Source organism: Anomaloglossus baeobatrachus, chromosome 5, assembly GCF_048569485.1.
Source record: "Anomaloglossus baeobatrachus isolate aAnoBae1 chromosome 5, aAnoBae1.hap1, whole genome shotgun sequence".
Taxonomy (NCBI): Eukaryota; Metazoa; Chordata; class Amphibia; order Anura; family Aromobatidae; genus Anomaloglossus; species Anomaloglossus baeobatrachus.
In genome coordinates, this window is record NC_134357.1 from 553,353,002 (window position 1) to 553,373,018 (window position 20,017).

Genomic DNA, 20,017 nt, shown 5'->3' on the forward strand with positions numbered 1-20,017 from the left:
TGTGCTCTGTGTTCAGTGTGTTCAGTGCTCTGTGTTCAGTGTGTTCAGTGTTCAGTGTGTTCAGTGTGTTCAGTGCTCTGTGTTCAGTGTTCAGTGTGTTCAGTGCTCTGTGTTCAGTGCTCTGTGTTCAGTGTGTTCAGTGCTCTGTGCTCTGTGTTCAGTGTGTTCAGTGCTCTGTGTTCAGTGTGTTGTGTGTTCAGTGTGTTCAGTGCTCTGTGTTCAGTGTTCAGTGCTCTGTGTTCAGTGCTCTGTGTGTTCAGTGCTCTGTGTGTTCAGTGTGTTCAGTGTGTTCAGTGTGTTCAGTGCTCTGTGTTCAGTGTGTTCAGTGTTCAGTGTGTTCAGTGCTCTGTGTTCAGTGCTCTGTGTTCAGTGTGTTCAGTGTGTTCAGTGTGTTCAGTGTGTTCAGTGTTCAGTGCTCTGTGTTCAGTGTGTTCAGTGCTCTGTGTTCAGTGTGTTCAGTGCTCTGTGTTCAGTGCTCTGTGTGTTCAGTGTGTTCAGTGCTCTGTGTTCAGTGTGTTCAGTGTGTTCAGTGTGTTCAGTATGTTCAGTGCTCTGTGTTCAGTGTGTTCAGTGTTCAGTGCTCTGTGTTCAGTGTGTTCAGTGCTCTGTGTTCAGTGTGTTCAGTGCTCTGTGTTCAGTGTGTTCAGTGCTCTGTGTTCAGTGTGTTCAGTGCTCTGTGTTCAGTGTGTTCAGTGCTCTGTGTTCAGTGTGTTCAGTGCTCTGTGTTCAGTGTGTTCAGTGTGTTCAGTGCTCTGTGTTCAGTGCTCTGTGTTCAGTGTGTTCAGTGCTCTGTGTTCAGTGTGTTCAGTGCTCTGTGTTCAGTGTGTTCAGTGTTCAGTGTGTTCAGTGCTCTGTGTTCAGTGTGCTCAGTGTTCAGTGTGTTCAGTGCTCTGTGTTCGGTGTGTTCAGTGTTCAGTGTGTTCAGTGCTCTGTGTTCAGTGTGTTCAGTGCTCTGTGTTCAGTGCTCTGTGTTCAGTGTGTTCAGTGCTCTGTGTTCAGTGTGTTCAGTGCTCTGTGTTCAGTGCTCTGTGTTCAGTGTGTTCAGTATGTTCAGTGTTCAGTGTGTTCAGTGCTCTGTGTTCAGTGTGTTCTGTGTTCAGTGCTCTGTGTGTTCAGTGTGTTCAGTGTTCAGTGCTCTGTGTTCAGTATGTTCAGTGTTCAGTGTGTTCAGTGCTCTGTGTTCAGTATGTTCAGTGTGTTCAGTGTTCAGTGCTCAGTGTTCAGTGTGTTCAGTGTGTTCAGTGTGTTCAGTGCTCTGTGTTCAGTGTGTTCAGTGCTCTGTGTTCAGTGTGTTCAGTGCTCTGTGTTCAGTGCTCTGTGTTCAGTGTTCAGTGCTCTGTGTTCAGTGCTCTGTGTTCGGTGTGTAGTGTGTTCAGTGCTCTGTGTTCGGTGTGTTCAGTGTTCAGTGTGTTCAGTGCTCTGTGTTCAGTGTGTTCAGTGCTCTGTGTTCAGTGTGTTCAGTGCTCTGTGTTCAGTGCTCTGTGCTCTGTGTTCAGTGTGTTCAGTGCTCTGTGTTCAGTGTGTTCAGTGTTCAGTGTGTTCAGTGTGTTCAGTGCTCTGTGTTCAGTGTGTTCAGTGCTCTGTGCTCTGTGTTCAGTGTGTTCAGTGCTCTGTGTTCAGTGTGTTCAGTGTTCAGTGTGTTCAGTGCTCTGTGTTCAGTGTTCAGTGTGTTCAGTGCTCTGTGTTCAGTGTGTTCAGTGCTCTGTGTTCAGTGTGTTCAGTGCTCTGTGCTCTGTGTTCAGTGTGTTCAGTGCTCTGTGTTCAGTGTGTTCAGTGTTCAGTGTGTTCAGTGTGTTCAGTGCTCTGTGTGTTCAGTGCTCTGTGTGTTCAGTGTGTTCAGTGTGTTCAGTGCTCTGTGTTCAGTGTGTTCAGTGTTCAGTGTGTTCAGTGCTCTGTGTTCAGTGCTCTGTGTTCAGTGTGTTCAGTGTGTTCAGTGTTCAGTGTGTTCTGTGTTCAGTGTGTTCAGTGCTCTGTGTTCAGTGTGTTCAGTGTGTTCAGTGTGTTCAGTGTGTTCAGTGCTCTGTGTTCAGTGTGTTCAGTGTTCAGTGCTCTGTGTTCAGTGTGTTCAGTGTTCAGTGCTCTGTGTTCAGTGTGTTCAGTGTGTTCAGTGTGTTCAGTGTGTTCAGTGTGTTCGGCCCAGTGGGAGTCTCTTGCAGTGTATGAGTCTTGCATTATATAAAGTGGAGATTAAAATTAGAGAACACACAATTCCCTAAATGTTGCAGTCATTCTGTCATCCTATGTTATTATATCCTAATATGGGGAAACTTGCAGTATTTTTCGCTTATTTCATAAATTGAATTTATTGTAAAGCAAATAATAAAAATGTAAATGAGATCAATGTAAAAGTGAACATTGTAGACTGTCAGAATTATAAATCATCCATAGGGGATATATGACCCTTCTTTTCCTCCACAAGGTTGGCATACGTACAGAGGCCAAAGGTGGAAAGTGCTTAGTGGAAGCTGCTGATCTTATATACACAGGTTGCAGATTATAAATACTTTTTTGGAGTAAAGCTATTATTGTAAAATCAACCCCTTCTCATGTACAGCACCATGGAATTAATGGTGTTCTATAAATAAATATTAATAATAATCAGCAGGTTTAGTCAGAGACATCAAGGATTTATATAAGGGAATATAGAAGAACTGACACTGGACACACGTGGGAAATCTACAGTAGGGCGATTATTGTTTCTTACACATAAATTGATAACATTTAGATGGATTCAGACGACTCTCCGACAAAACGTGATTAACAAAGTCATTAATACAGGATGGTATGAGAAGGGGATTTATTCTAAAGAAATGCTAGAGCCAAAAATGAGAGAATCAGGGCCCCGGGGCTGGAGACTTCGGGCTTTCAGCGTGTCAGTACGAGACGGGGTCTTTGTCCATGGAACTTCTCTACTCGGTATAATGACACTCACTGATCTTATTCATATAAAAAGCATCTGAGTAAAATAGAAACTGCCTAAATATGAGGAGCTTGCCTGATCTATAAATCATTGTATAAAGAACTATGGAGATAGCGCTATTCTTCTGTATAAAATATGTGATGTTGCCGTAGCCCTAATATTTCTGTACATGACGTCTCTGTATAATTTTACTCCAGCATTCAGGATTGGGGAAAAGTGGAAGGGGGGACATTTTATTGTCATTTCTCTTAAAAATATATATATATATATATATATATATATATATATATATATATATATATATATATTGTAAGGATGCAATGTGGTAGATGGCCGGTATGTGTCACAGAGGGGGAAATCCTCTGTGATCTGAACCTGGAATGTTTCTCTGGGACTTGTAGTTCCATGAGGATTGTTGTACACATTCAGGGCTGGGTTCATGGGATGGTCAGAAGTGATGGGCGGGACTGACCATCCACATACCTCCCATACGTAGGTGTGTCTCATGGGATTTAATGGAGCTGTCGTTTGTCACATGATCTCTGTGTGCTGGTGGGAGCCATCTTGGTTGGAGCACATGTGCAGGAGATCCTGTGCATACAGAGCTAGTGAGGGCTCTGAAATGTCAGGGAGCTGCAGAATCCACTGAGGCTGTGAGGAATTGGAACGTGTCCATGGGCCGGGATGTTGAGCCCAGTGTGAGAGTCTCCCTGGACTGGATGGAGGCAGACTGACAGCCTGCAAACCTACTGGCAGGTAACACCCCAGAAAGGGGACTATACTGGCTGATGCCAGAGAATGAACTGTATGAACAATCAGCAGTTTAAACAGACAGTGAGACATTGTCCTGCGGGAAAGTGGCTGTGGCCCATTACACTGCGTGGTTTATGAGGATGTGAATAAATCACCGAGATTCTTTAAGTGACAAAGTGCTTGTGTGTGTCTTGATCCCGCTGCCAGACGTGTGCCCCAAGACGTTCAGGGCCCAGGTCGTCACATTATGGTGGAGAATGCGGGCATATGGCCTGGTTGCTAGGGGCAACGCAGCCTGGTTGCTAGGGGCAACACAGCCTGGTTGCTAAGGGCAACGGCCTAGGACATATTCTTGTGGATACGGACTGCTTGCTGTGGATCGGCGGGTCCACGAAAAATTTTTTTGAAGCGGTTTGCGGTGGATCGGCGGGTCCACGAAAATTGACGGCGCACTCAAGCAGCTTGCGGTGGATCGGTGGGTCCACGAAGTTCCGGGAAAGCTGAGCGACCATGAGTGGAGCCGCAAGCCTGGACGTTATGGAGGAGCTGTACCAGTTCCTTGTGTGTGGACAGCAGGAGCTGTCAGTGCGCAGAGATGTGGCAGCAGTGGACCAGTTTGTGAATTCCCTTCTGGGGCCAGTACGGGCACAGGGTACCCAGGGAGATAAAGGGGAACGGTGTGAACTGGGATCTAAGGACACTGCAAGGAAGCCACAGAAAGCCCATAAAGGGGTGGTTGCCCATAAAGGGGTGGTTGCCCATAAGGGGGTGGAGTCCCATAAAGGGGTGGTTGCCCATAAGGGGGTGGAGTCCCATAAAGGGGTGGTTGCCCATAAGGGGGTGGAGTCCCATAAAGGGGTGGTTGCCCATAAGGGGGTGGAGTCCCATAAAGGGGTGGATGCCCAAAAGGGGGAGGAGTCCCAGAAAGCGGTGGTCCCCCAAAATGGTGCAGAGCATCCCAAATCCAAGGGTGAAGTGGCGCAGATGGACTGTAGCCAGGGACAACAGTGTTCATGCCACAAGTGCCCGGTTTGCGGTATAGACCACCCATCCGACGAGAAGCCACGTCTGTGTTCCGTGGAAGTGGATGGGGAATCTGTAACAGGGGTCGTAGACTCAAGGAGCTTGGTGACCCTGGTGAGGGCCACTTCTGATGTCAACTTGATTCCTGGAAGGAAGATCCACGTCAGCTGCACCCACAATAATGAGACAGAATACCCAGTATCCAGCGTGGTCATAAAGACAGCCAGGGACAGTGGTTCTCATGATGTTGGTGTAGTCTCAGATTTACTGCACCCAATTATTATAGGTTGGGACTCTAAATTATTTGTGCACTTGTGGAAGCAGGGGGACGTATCCGGTTGCTTGTGTAAGAGCCAGAACAGCCCAAAGGAAACCCTACCACATTGGGAGGTGAAAAGGGGTCCTTGTTGTGGAGTTATGTGTGGAAAGGAGGAGATAGTACCTTCTAAAATTGACTGTCCTAAGTTAGGGGTGACCAAAGAAAATGGACGGACCCAACTTGGTGACATAGGGACTAAGGGAATAACCAATAGTGTGACCGTTAAAAACGGGGTAGCTCCAGAAAGGGAGGCAGATATCTGGTTAAGTGGGGACATGATAGTCCAGGACGCCAGGGGGAGTGACGATGACTCCAGAATGGACACTGACTCTTATAAAAGGACAAGAGAGTGCAGTTAGGTACAGACAATTGAGAAGGGTAAAACCTCCTCCAGACGCCGGAGACGTAATAAGCGCCAAAAGCTTGTGCAAGGTATCCCGTCTGAGGGTGCAGAGAAAGTGAAGTACCTGGTCGAGGAAAACACATTGCCAGTAGCAACTGCTAAGGTAGAGTCAGACAGCGATGTCCTACACAAGAAAGAGGTATCAGAAACTGAACTGACACATTGTAACGACAGACATCAGCAGGGTGAAATGTCAAAAAATGAGCCAACCAAAGCAGTAATGGTGGTGTCTCCTATAGATTCCAAGCATGAAGCAGAAGGTCTGTCGGACAAGAGCACTGTAGGAGGTGAAATCCTAGAGGGTAATACAGGACAAGGAATCCTGGAGAAAGTTGGTGAAGTACAAATCCATAGAGGTCATGGTGAGCAGACCGGTAAATTACCCAGTGTTGGGGTGATGAAGGGTGAAAACGGGGCCAAAGGTCTAAGAGGAACAGAGTACCACGCTGAAGGGTGTGACACCCTTGCAGAAAAAAAGAGGACTGAATGTGACACTGCAGAGACCCGCAAGGAAGTTGAAGGTAACGCAGTGAAGACCCAAGAGACAGCTGGTGCTGCAGAAGTGAAAAGAGTCTCTGATGAGGTGAAGTCTGGACCAGAGGTCTTATCAGGAACTGATAGCCTGAGTGACCTGCCTGGTAAGACCAAGATGGAAGACATAGAGATTGTCTTGGTTAAGAAGAGTAGCAAACCCAAAGGCTCTGAGGCTGGAGCTGAACCGGAAGAGTGTGTAACTCAAGAGGTGGAGCCGTGCATGAGAGAAAAAGATAGATGCAAGAAACCAAAGGAATGGTCTAATTTCCTTGAAGGTCAAGAAACCGGTCCATTCTTTAAGTGCATGGTAGATGTGCCCGAAGACCTAAGAAAAGCCTGTGCCCAGAAGTCGATGCATGAGACGTTTAAGAAGGCTGTAGGGGCCTGTGAAGTGTACTTTGCCCCAGAGACTTGTCGGTTGGTGGTGTGCTCTGCCAGTAATGTCACAAAGAAGCGGGTGGCTATCCTGAGTGACATGCACCTGCAGTGTCTTCGCACGAAATGGCTCATCTCGGCACAGATGGAAGAAGACACCAGACGCTTGGAGTGTATGAAGCAGCTCACTGCAGAATTTCAGGAAGTTGTGGTGGTGAAGAAATCATTAATTGGGCTCGCATTAAGAGCGCTGAAAAGTAACATTCAGCAAGCCAGGAAGGTTCCAGGTATTACAGCAATTGAATTAGAAGAGCACAGTGGAACATTCCAAATCTATGGGAAAACTGAAGAAGCAGTGAAAACAGCTCGAAGGCTGTTGGACTTTGTGGAAGAGGTCACACAAGTGCCCAGAGAACTTGTCAAGAAACTGATTGGCAGAAATGGAAGAGTCATGCAGGAGATGGTTGATACATCCGGTGTGACGAGAGTAAGACTTAAGGTTTATCATAAAGCCAGGTTACCCTGTGAAGTTGGTATGGTTCCATGTGTCATGGCGGGAACAAAGGAGTGTGTTGAAAACGTACGAGTTCTCCTAGAATACCGCCTGGGATACCTGGAAGAACTAAAGCAAATGGATCTTGAAAGACAGAAGATTGCAGAGACACTTTGTCAAGTGAGTTTGAGGTCACGACCGCTTTCGGGCCAGGGCCCAGAGAAGAAGTGTGGTCCACCTGATGAACGTGTTGCCTTCACTGGCAAAGGAAGTAGGTCCTGTAGGGAAAGGAGCCTAGGTCATAGAAGACCTACCTATAAATCAGGCTATGGCACAGACTCTGAAGGGTCCAAGCCCTCTAAAACAAAATCTGAAAGAAAAGATGGAGGGAGTGACTGGTCCATAGCCAAAAGTGGTGGTTGGAAAAGGCGGAGATGGAAAGGTGACCTAAGACGTCATGAGAGAAGAGGCCATAGTAGATTGGCAAACAGAGAGTGTGCAGGGTCTAGTTGTGGGAGATCTCCTGTCGGCTCGGTTGTGAGGTACCTGGACAAGAGCCCCTCTAGTGGACTGGTTAGCGCAGAGTCAGGCCGCACGGTAGTTTTGACTGATGGGGTGTCTCACTACCACACTGACCGTTGGAGACAGTTATGGAACGATATGTCGGACCGGCGGACGTGTCTGAGAAGAGGGTTCACTGAGGAGGGTTTGGTGACAGTGGCGGATGGTCGGTCAGGAGCAGAAACTCCAAGTTTTCGTAGAGGGCCCATTCGACTGGTAGGGTATGGTTTCCCTAATGCCCTGTCTCAGGGTCACTGTAGGTTGTCGAGTGTTCCACCCTACAAGTTGGAACAGAGGGGGGGGCTATGTAAGGATGCAATGTGGTAGATGGCCGGTATGTGTCACAGAGGGGGAAATCCTCTGTGATCTGAACCTGGAATGTTTCTCTGGGACTTGTAGTTCCATGAGGATTGTTGTACACATTCAGGGCTGGGTTCATGGGATGGTCAGAAGTGATGGGCGGGACTGACCATCCACATACCTCCCATACGTAGGTGTGTCTCATGGGATTTAATGGAGCTGTCGTTTGTCACATGATCTCTGTGTGCTGGTGGGAGCCATCTTGGTTGGAGCACATGTGCAGGAGATCCTGTGCATACAGAGCTAGTGAGGGCTCTGAAATGTCAGGGAGCTGCAGAATCCACTGAGGCTGTGAGGAATTGGAACGTGTCCATGGGCCGGGATGTTGAGCCCAGTGTGAGAGTCTCCCTGGACTGGATGGAGGCAGACTGACAGCCTGCAAACCTACTGGCAGGTAACACCCCAGAAAGGGGACTATACTGGCTGATGCCAGAGAATGAACTGTATGAACAATCAGCAGTTTAAACAGACAGTGAGACATTGTCCTGCGGGAAAGTGGCTGTGGCCCATTACACTGCGTGGTTTATGAGGATGTGAATAAATCACCGAGATTCTTTAAGTGACAAAGTGCTTGTGTGTGTCTTGATCCCGCTGCCAGACGTGTGCCCCAAGACGTTCAGGGCCCAGGTCGTCACATTATATATATATATATATATATATATATATATTGTGAGGTAGCACGGTCGGCTGCGCAGCAGAAGACACGGGATCCAGGCATTAAGGTTCACAGCACACGGTTTTAATGTCCAAACAAAAAGTCCATAACAAAATACATGTGCCTCTCCAGCAGAGGGCTCAGGAAGTTCTGTTCACTTCCCCCACACCCGGCACACCTGCCCTTGTTCCTGATTCTATTTAACCCTTCCTTCAGCCTGTAGGGAAACAGCATTAACCCTATAGTGGATTTACTTTCTATCATGGAGTGAGCACAACCGGGGCGAGACATACCGGCCGTCATAGATAACCCCGGTCACAGTCTCACATACCCCCCTTCCTCAGTTCAAGCGTGCGGGGTTGAACTCCAGCCATCAAACACGGGCCACGGGACAAGGCATCGGCGTTGCCCTGCAACCCACCGGCCCGGTGTTCAACCGTAAACCGGAAGTTCTGCAGAGAAAGGAACCACCGGGTAACCCGGGCATTGCGTTCCTTGGCGGACCTCATCCAGACCAGTGGAGAGTGATCCGTCACCAAGCGAAACTGACGTCCCAGCAGGTAATAGCGTAGGGACTCCAAGGCCCACTTGATCGCCAGGCACTCCTTCTCCACTACGCTATAATTCCGCTCGGGAGGGGTGAGCTTCCTACTTAAGAAGGTGACGGGGTGTTCCTCCCCCTGAACCACCTGAGACAGCACTGCCCCCAGGCCGACCTCCGAGGCGTCAGTCTGTACTATGAACTCCTTCCGGAAATCAGGGTTGACCAGAACGGGCTGTCCGCACAGGACCTCCTTCAGGGCCCGGAAGGAGTCCTCGGCCTGCGGAGTCCAGCGCACCATGACGGACTTCTTGCCTTTAAGAAGGTCCGTGAAGGGGGCTGATAGTCCGCAAAATCCTTTACAAACCTCCTGTAGTACCCCACGATACCCAGGAAGGCCCTAACCTGCTTCGTGGTCAGGGGTCTAGGCCACTTCTGGATCGCCTCAACCTTGTTAATTTGGGGCTTAATCACTCCTTGGCCTATCACGTAGCCCAAGTAGCGGGCTTCCGTGAGTCCCAATGCACATTTCTTGGGATTGGCTGTCAATCCGGCTGTTCGAAGCGCGTCCACCACCGCTTGTACCTGTTCCAAGTGGGTCTGCCAATCGGAGCTGTAAATAATGATGTCATCAAGGTACGCTGATGCATACGCCTGGTGGGGTTCCAGCACTAAGTCCATCAACCTCTGGAACGTGGCCGGAGCGCCATGTAACCCAAAAGGCAAGACAACATAGTGGAAGAGACCCTCCGGCGTAACAAAAGCGGTTTTCTCCTTGGCGGACTCCGTCAGTGGCACCTGCCAGTACCCCTTGGTCAGGTCGAGCGTGGTGAAGTATCGCGCCTGTCCCAGCCTATCAATCAGCTCATCCACCCGGGGCATGGGGTAGAGATCGAACTTGGATATTTCGTTCAATCTCCTAAAGTCATTGCAGAACCTTAAGGAGCCATCGGGTTTTGGTATTAGGACAATCGGACTAGCCCATTCACTTCGGGATTTTTCGATGACCCCCAGGCGTAACATTGTCTTTACTTCCTCCGATATGGCTTGTTGTCGAGCCTCCGGTACCCGGTATGACTTCAGGCGTACCTTCAGGTGGGGCTCGGTGACAATATCATGTCGTATCAGACTGGTCCTACCGGGCAGCTCAGAGAAGACATCGGGGTTCTGCTGAACCAACCGTCTGGCCTCTCGCCTCTGTTGCTTGGTGAGGGCTTCTCCAATCCTTACTTCCGGTTCGTCCTCTCCGGAGGTCGCTGGAGCCGGATGTGCACGACCCGAAGAGGAGGGAGGTGGGGAAAAAACAGCCATCAGGCTTTCCCGTTCCTGCCAGGGTTTTAATAGGTTGACATGGTATATTTGTTCAGGTTTCCGCCTACCGGGCTGCAATACTTTATAGTTAACCACCCCGACTCTTTCCTTTATCTCGTAGGGGCCTTGCCACTGAGCCAGGAATTTACTCTCCGCCGTGGGGATTAATACCAACACCCGATCCCCGGGTTTAAAGGTCCGCACGGTGGCTTGTCTATTGTAGTGGCCGCTTTGCGCGGCCTGAGCCTCCTGTAAATGCTCCTTCACAATTGGCATGACCGCGCTTATGCGGTTCTGCATACCTAAAATGTGTTCGATCACACTTTTATGGGGGGTGGGCTCTTGTTCCCATGTTTCCTTTGCCAGGTCCAACAATCCCCGGGGATGTCGCCCGTATAACAATTCAAAAGGCGAAAACCCCGTGGATGCCTGTGGCACCTCTCGTATGGCAAACATCAAATAGGGAAGCATCATATCCCAGTCTTTCCCGTCTTTTGAAATCACCCTTCTTAGCATGGTTTTCAGGGTTTTATTGAATCGCTCCACTAAACCATCCGTTTGAGGATGATACACAGACGTACGCAACTGCTTGATCTGGAGTAGCCGGCATAGCTCTTTGGTCACTTTAGACATGAATGGGGTCCCCTGATCCGTAAGGATCTCCTTGGGCAACCCCACCCGGCAGAACACAGCAAACAACTCCCGAGCTATAAGCTTTGCTGCAGTATGTCTGAGAGGTATTGCCTCGGGATACCGGGTGGCATAGTCAACGATCACTAGGATGTGTTGGTGCCCTCGAGCGGACTTTACGAGGGGCCCCACCAGATCCATCCCTATCCGTTCAAAAGGGACTTCTATAATGGGTAACGGTACCAACGGACTGCGAAAATGGGTCAGGGGTGCGGTAAGCTGACACTCCGGGCAGGTTTCGCAGAACCGTTTTACCTCCCCAAGGACCCCGGACCAATAGAACCTTTGCAATATTCGCTCCTGCGTTTTCTTGACCCCTAGGTGGCCACTCATCAGGTGTTTATGAGCCAAGTCGAGGACCCGCCGGCGATGCGGCTGGGGCACCACCAACTGTTCTACCCCCACGCCCCGTATTTCATCTACCCGGTAGAGTAAATCCTGCTTAAGAGCGAAATGGGGGTACCTTACCTGGGCACCGGGCAGCTGTGTCACCCCGTCAACTACTGTCACCCGACTCCGGGCATGTATTAACGTAGGGTCCTGGAGTTGGGCTGTCCCAAACGTATCCGGGGACGCCTCCAACTCCGGGATGGGCTCGACCGTCTCAGCCTCTCCTGCCAATACCTCTAGGGGCGACCTATCGGGTTCACATTCTGTCCCTATCATGGTGACCCCTACGGCAGGTGTCCCGGATTCAGGATTGTAGGGCTCAGGTCCCGGACCGACCAATATCTGAGGGGACTTAGGGGGTCCCCTCCATAAAGTCCATAAATAGGGCAGATCCCTTCCTAGGATCACGTCATAAGGAAGAGTGTTAAGAAGTCCCACCTCATGTTGCACCTGACCGCAAGGTGCTGTGATGGTGACAATCCCCGTGGGATAGTCGCGGCGGTCCCCATGTATGCAAACCACCCCCATGGTGCGTCCTGTGACCTTTACTTTAGCCCTCAAGGTGGATCGCACAAGGGTCACTAAGCTTCCGGAATCCAACAATCCTGTAACCGGACATCCATTCACCTGTATTTGGCACAAGTGGGGCTCGGTCTCTGGGGAGACCAGGTCAGCGGTACACACCACCTGAGCATACATTGAACCCCGCCGGGTAACCCCACAATCCATGGGCTCCGTGGTGAGTGGACACTGGGCTTTCATATGTCCCACCCGCTGGCACCGCCAACATCTAATGGGGACGGAAACCCCTTTGACGGGTTGTCGTTTAGGGTACAGAACCTTCCGGACCTCAGGAACGGCGGCCGCGGCCTCAGACGGGACGGTAGGGGACTCCTGCACCGTTGTCAGCGGTGGGTCCTTGGCCCTAGGCTTGGAGGGGCCGGACCGACGGGCGGTACGCAAAGTCTCAGTGTCCCGTATCAAGTCCTGCGTAGCCACATGCCGCTCTACCAGGGACACTAACTGGTCCAGGGTACTCGGGTCACCCTGTCCTACCCACCGTTGAACGGTGACGGGTAAAGTGCGCACAAAACGATCCACTACTACCCTTTCCACCATTTGCGCCGGGCTCAGAGTGTCAGGCTGCAACCACTTTTTTACAAGATGCAACAAGTCATAGGCCTGGGAGCGTACGGGTTTGGCTTCCTCAAAGAACCACTGATTTACCCGCTGAGCCCGTACATAGGTATTCACCCCCAACCGAGCCAGTATTTCGGCTTTCAGGGTCACATAGTCAATGGCGTCCTCGGTACAGAGGTCCAGGTACGCTTTTTGGGGTTCCCCCGTCAGATAGGGCGACAATACCTCAGCCCACTGCGGGGTCGGCAGCTTTTCCCGCTCGGCCACCCGCTCAAACACCGCCAGGAACGCTTCCACATCATCACCCGGGGTCATCTTTTGCAACGCTTGTCTCACCGCTTTCCGGACGCTGCTGTCGTCACCCGGTCCCGGGGTTGTTGCTGCCGGTCCGGCACGGATCGACTTGGCCAGGAGAACCATCTGTTCTTGGTGCCTTTTTTCCTGCAATTGCAAAGATTGCTGCTGACGTGCATTGGCCTGATCCATCTGTTCTTGGAGTTTTTTTTCCTGCATTTGCAAGGATTGCTGGTGCTGTTGCTGCTGATGATCCAACGTCCGGATCAGGTGTGTATTCATCTGTTGTTGCTGTGCAGTAGCCTGAGCCAGCTGCTTTAGTATGTCCTCCATGGCGTCACCGGGTTTGGGCTGTAGTATAGCCGCTCGAATCCAGGACATGTGCTACTGGGTCACCAGGGATGGAAGCTACACCTCACCGGCTGTCATGCCCGCATTCTCCACCATATGTGAGGTAGCACGGTCGACTACCTCCAGGCATTTACGGATACGGTCACCACGACACACAGGCTTAAGGCCCCTTGATTACAAAAAGGACATTTTTTCCATTATCCTCACCCTCTTGGGTGCCTGGCCATACCTTCTACCTTAAAAAATATATTTTTTTGCCTGAAGCATAGAACTCCCACAGATTATAAGCGGCAGGTGTTCTAACTCTATACCAAGTGTTGGTTGTGCCTTTAAACATACTTCCCATATCTTACATGAGACTCGTTGGAGACGTGCTCTGTCCCTAACCGGATAGTCAGACGACCATCACCCTGCACGGGTTAGATAAGAGGACGTTGGGCATCTTCCCATCCATATGAGGAGACTAAGGCTCTATATTGATGAAATATTATAATTGTATGCAAGTGACTTTTCTACGCGATATGCGCCAGACTACATTTTATTGAGTCCTTGAAAAAGACCGATGATTTTTGGTCGAAACGTGGGCTTTGTTTGCATATTTCTTCAATAGACCTTATTTACATATGTCTTCAACATTTCCCATAAGAATATAAAAATTATAATAAATTTTCAAACGAATCATCTTTGTGTGCCGGATTTTTTTCAAAACTTGGACTTATTTTCTCCGAGCACCTATATTTTTTTCTTCCTATCAGTTGAGCCAGGCTTTTCTACTATATTGGGCTGCGCAGCAGAAGACACGGGATCCAGGCATTAAGGTTCACAGCACACGGTTTTAATGTCCAAACAAAAAGTCCATAACAAAATACATGTGCCTCTCCAGCAGAGGGCTCAGGAAGTTCTGTTCACTATCCCCACACCCGGCACACCTGCCCTTGTTCCTGATTCTATTTAACCCTTCCTTCAGCCTGTAGGGAAACAGCATTAACCCTATAGTGGATTTACTTTCTATCATGGAGTGAGCACAACCGGGGCGAGACATACCGGCCGTCATAGATAACCCCGGTCACAGTCTCACTATATATATATATATATATATATATATATATATATATATATATATATATATATATATATATATATATATATATATATATATATATATATATATATATATATATATATATATATATATATATATATAATAAATAAATAAAATAGAATTATCTAAATAGGAAAAAATAATACTTCTTCCCACCATTTTTGTTGTGCACTCAAAGCTAAATTAGGATTTTAAAAAAGTATTTAGAATAATAGAAAATGTAATCAAGGACCTCTGTGGAAAAATAAACAGCCGAGGAAAGGAAAGAAAAGGACGAGGAGTTCATATTGTCTAACAAAGGCCAAGAGTATAGGGTTAAATTGTTACATCAGGCCTTAGAGATGAATAATGGATAACTTTTTTTGAAAATTAGCAAACAGTTAAAGCTTTGTTAGTGAGAAATTGCAGTAATAAGAGTATTGTATCCAAGATATTTAATGCCATAATGAGGGAACAGGTTGGGCGACCTCTGCTCCAGCAAAAAGGAAATGGAGGAAGAAGAAATGAAGAACATTAGTTTAGATTCTCAGACTTTACTGGAAAAAATGTTTTGGGTGACAGGTTATTGGGACAATTTAGTAAGTATTTACCGTATTTTTCGGACTATAAGACGCACCGGACCATAAGACGCACCCTGGTTTTAGAGGAGGAGAATAGGAAAATAAAATTTTAAGCAAAATATGTGGTCATGACACACTGTTATGGGGCAAGGCTCTGCTGCTGACACTTATGGGGGTAATGTGCCCAAATTCTCTACTAAGGTACCCCATCCTGGAAATGATCCTCCTGCCTTGTATATTGTCCTCATCAGTGTATATATGTCCCTCATCCTGATAAATCCCCCATCCTGGTATAGCCCCCATCCTGATAAATACTCCCATCCTGCTATATACCCCCATCCTGCTGCATACCACTATCCTGCTATACACCACCATCCTGGTATATGGCCTGCATCCTATGGCACAAAAAAAAGTAAACGTTTATACTCACCTTTCCTCACTCCAGCATCACTCGTCTTCCTGTCTGTGCCAGCAGCGCTGCTGACCTGTGTGGTGCCGGTCACCGCTCCCTGCAGCATCGCAATGTCCTCCTGTCTGCCGGCGTGCTGATGTGTGTGGAGAGCGGTGCACAGGGATGACGTCATGGCTGTGCACCGCTCTCCACACACATCAGCCCGCCGGCAGACAGGAGGACATCGCGATGCTGCAGGGAGTGGTGACCGGTGAGTATACCGTACTTATTCACTATGCCCTGCGCTGATGATGATGCGCGGGGGGCAGTGAATATAGCCGCACATGATCACTCCAGGCTGTAGTTGCCAGGGGTGATCACGCGGGCCGGCTTAGTATGCACGCACTCCCCGCCCATCATCCCGCCCACCTGTCAGCACCGGCTTCAGCGCTGAGAGATGATGGGCAGGAGGATGCATGCATATGAAATGAGCGGGTCCACGTGGTCACGGCAGGCGCTGCTACAGCCTGCGCATGACGCCGATGACCCGCTCTACCGCAGCAGCCTCGTTCCCCGCAGAAATGCCCTATATTCAGACTATAAGACGCACTCCCCACTTTCCCCCAACATTTAGGGGAAAAAAAGTGCGTCTTATAGTCTGAAAAATACGGTAAAATCAAAGTCCCCTTACACCAGGGGTCTCAAACTCAGCTGGGTGTATGGGCCACACATAGAAAAAAAATTGAGAGGGGCCGCATTCTTTGCCGGACAAAGTGACATTTTTAATGATTCCATGTTTTTGTCTATACACCTTTGGATCACTTTTTTGAACATATTTTGTTTGTTTATTATGACAAACCTGCACTTTTTTCTTTAGTTAAGGTTATATATAAAAAAGCATTTTAATACAAAAAAAGTCATGCTTTATTTTGACTTTTTTTTTTTTTTTTTACATTTTATCCCCTCCATGTGATATTGTTTTACAATTACCAGCATCATATAGTAATCTTAGTCAAGATCTTGTAGTAATGTCCCCCATCTTTGTAGTATTGTGCTCATCCTTGTGCCCTGGAGTATTGTGCCCAGTAGTATTGTGTAAATCCTTGTCCCCTGTAGAGTATTGTGCCCATCCTTGTGCCCAGTAGTCTTGTGTTCATCCTTGTGCCAAGTAGTATTGTACCCATCCTGTAGTAATGTGCTCATCCTTGTGCCCTGGAGTATTGTGCCCATCCTTGTAGTAATAATAATAAAAAATGTATTCATTTATATAGTGCTATTCATTCCACAGCGCTTTACATACATTGGCAACACTGTCCCCATTGGGGTTCACAATCTAGAGTCACTATTTGTATGTCTTTGGAGTGTGGGAGGAAACCCACGCAAGCACGGGGAGAACATACAAACTCCTTGTAGATGTTGTCCGTGGTGGGATTTGAACCCTGGAACCCAGCGCTGCAAGACTGCAGTGCTAACCACTGAGCCACCGTGCCGCCCAGTATTGTGTCCATCCTTGAGCCCTGTAGTATTGCGCTCATCCTTGTAGTATTGTGTCCATCCTTGTGCCCAGTAGTATTGTGCGCATCCTTCTGCCCATCCTTGTACTAGTGTGTCCATCCTTGTACCCAGTAGTATTGTGCTCATCCTTGTGCCCTGTACTATTGTGCCCATCCTTTTGTAATTTTATATATATATATATATATATATATATATATATATATATATATTATATATAACATTTTCCTCACCTTTCCTCTTATTAGGCTGTGTGCCAAATATCACTATTTTCAGGGTTTTGGATGCGGCATATTTCAGCTGCATCCAAAACGCTGTGATATACAGTACAAGCAAAGTGAATTCTTGAAGGGCTAGTGTGGCGCCCCTGAGGCTGTCATCACCACAGGGGTACTGCACCTCAGTCTGAAGTGTGATGCCCCATCCTGGTAGGAAAGAGGCCATCTACCGGTTCACGTACCAAAAACCTGCAGACACCCAATTGTTAGCTCACACATTAGATTAGGGCTGTGGCAGATCTTATTAATGCTCGGCGAGCATAACAGTACTCTGGTTATGGCACTTAAGCCCCATGCACTGTCTCTGAAACCAGCTTGGGGGAGGAGCTTAGTGGGTGAGGTGTCTGAGGTGAGTGGGCAGAGCTAAGTTTGAAAGTTGACAGAGTCAGTCGGGAGGAGACTGACTAGGGGTGAAGACCCTGGGGGGTCTTGCTCGACTCTGGTGATGCTGAGGGAAGGATCCCAGAGACTAGGGGGACGTGTGCTAGACTTCTCTAAAATCTTGTTCCACAAGCAACACCACAAAGTGGAGGGATTTGGTCGCAGACGGAATCCCGGACCCTAGGCTAGGAAGATACTTTAGGACCTCCTAGTAAAACCAGAGGCCGGGGTGACTGTACGCATGCTTTGGGCTACAAGTAGCACACAAATCCACTGGAAGGGGGTCACAGACGATCAGGGAGCCAAGCAGGCAGAACTCCATTTGAAGGTCGGCGACCCCTGGCTCAGGGCACTGTGTGTGGAGGCACAGGACTGGCGGGTGAGAGTCAGCGCAGATGAGACGACCAGGAAAGGCAAACAAATAGTGCACCGGTATTGGCCTCGGACTTACTAGGGATCGGCAGATGCCCATCACTGGGGATCCCAACATACTGTGGTGGACTAAGCTGGCTCTCATCCTGAAACCGGAACACGGAGTAAAAGGCTGTTATTGCAAAGCCCCGATGTCAACTCAATGCCTCCTGCGTCGCGTCATAACCTACCATAACAGACTTTACATATTTACAACGGTCGTCCCGGTGTACCACTCCACCTATGGGGAGCAAAATCACCTCAGCTGCGTCCTCAGCACCTGCCCCGGGCAATGTGTATTTATCATTATTGCACCATACAGACTACGTGATATACATCCATGAGTGATCCAGGACGACAAAAGGTTAGTAGATTAATAAAAAACACATCCACTTCTATCGGTACGATAAGACAGAAAGTGGGGGGGGGCGAGATAAGTAACGTGAAGAAATATATATACACTTTAAACAGGACTATTGCATATAGAAAACAAATCAGCCCCGGGGCTGATTTGTTTTCTATATGCAATAGTCCTGTTTAAAGTGTATATATATTTCTTCACGTTACTTATGGTACAATAATGATAAATACACAGGTGTCATTGGTGGTCTTTTAGTTGGTTCCTTCTCACGACTCTGATTGTCACATCCTCCGTAGATAAGCGGGCTTGTGTCCCTGAATTCTGATACCTCACTCACTCACGTTTATACGGACGGCCTTAGTTCTAGACATACTTTGAGGGATATTAATCTATGGATCTAGTAAATATGTCTGGGGTAATCCTAGACGTAGGATGTATAATGCATATATTTGTACACTTTTATTTTTATCATTTTCAATTTTTTGGTGGTTGACTTACTATTACTGGGAATATCAAAAATTGGTTTGATTTATCATGTTCAATCAGCTACTGGGATACCATTACTGAACATATTGTCATGTTTTTCTGTTTCAATGTATTTTTATTGTATTGCGTCATGTACTGATCCCGATGTACTCTTTCCCGCCCGTTTTTTTCTTCACTGGGCGGTTCTTTGACGTCACTTGGTCTATATAATGTATACATGCTTCTACTACGGTAGATTTGATGTGGTCTATTCTATGGTCCTGAGGAAGGGGGCAGAGCTCCTGAAACGCGTAGACCTATGATTTAATAAAGCCTCATTAATCTGACATCCAGACTTGTGATCCTTGGCGCGGTATAGAAACCTTCTTCTATTAATCTCAATGATTCTATTTTAGCAGCCCCCCGCTATTGTGTTAGAAAAAATATTGACCCCACTAACCAAATCAGCTCCATCATATTTACTGGACACTTCACACTTTCTTCATGAGATTAAAAGTGTGTCTGTTGAATGTGGTGACTTACTGGTAACATTAGATGTGTGTAGTCTCTACACCTCTATTGTTCATTCAAAAGGAAGAAGAGCTGTTGAGTGGCTATTAAATGGGACTGATTACTCAGATATGCAAAAAAAAGTTTTTTCTTGAGTTACTCGCTCTAACTTTTAATGAGAATTATTTTTTATTTCAGGATACCTTCCATAGACAGCGCTGTGGCTCAGCGATGGGCTCGAATGTCGCACCTCCTTACGCCAATGCCTATATGGCGTGGTTTGAAGAGGAATTTATTTATTCAAGTGTCTTTTTTCAAGCGAACTGTGTTTTTTGGCGCAGATTCTTTGATGATATTTTTTGTATTTGGAGGTGTGACATTCGAGCCCTGGAGGTCTTTATTAATGAGATTAACTCTATCTGGTCTGAACTTAAGTTTACAATGAACTGTCACTTGGACAGAATTAATTTTTTGGATACAATTGTCATTAAGGGTGATGACCATAATCTATACACTGACCTATATAGAAACCCGACTGATAAAAATAATCTCCTGCTTTTTTCTAGTAATCATCCCCCTCATCTGAAAAAATCATTGCCACACTCACAATATCAAAGAGTGCGGAGAATAGTCACTGACCCAAAGGTGCTTGAACAAAGAGTAGATGAAATGTCCATAAAGTTTTCACAGCGGGGTTACCCCTCAAGGTTACTGAATGAGCAGAAAGACAGGCAATCCACACAGAGAGATAAAGAGCAGAGGCTAGTTTTTTCAAACACTTATCATCCATGGTCTGTATTCATCCATAAAGTCTTGAGGAAACATTGGAATGTTTTATCTAACTCCTATCCTAATATTAAAGATTTTCACAGCCCTCCCCTTATGTCTCATCGTAGGTCTCTGAATATTAGGGATAAAGTAGTGAGAGCGGAC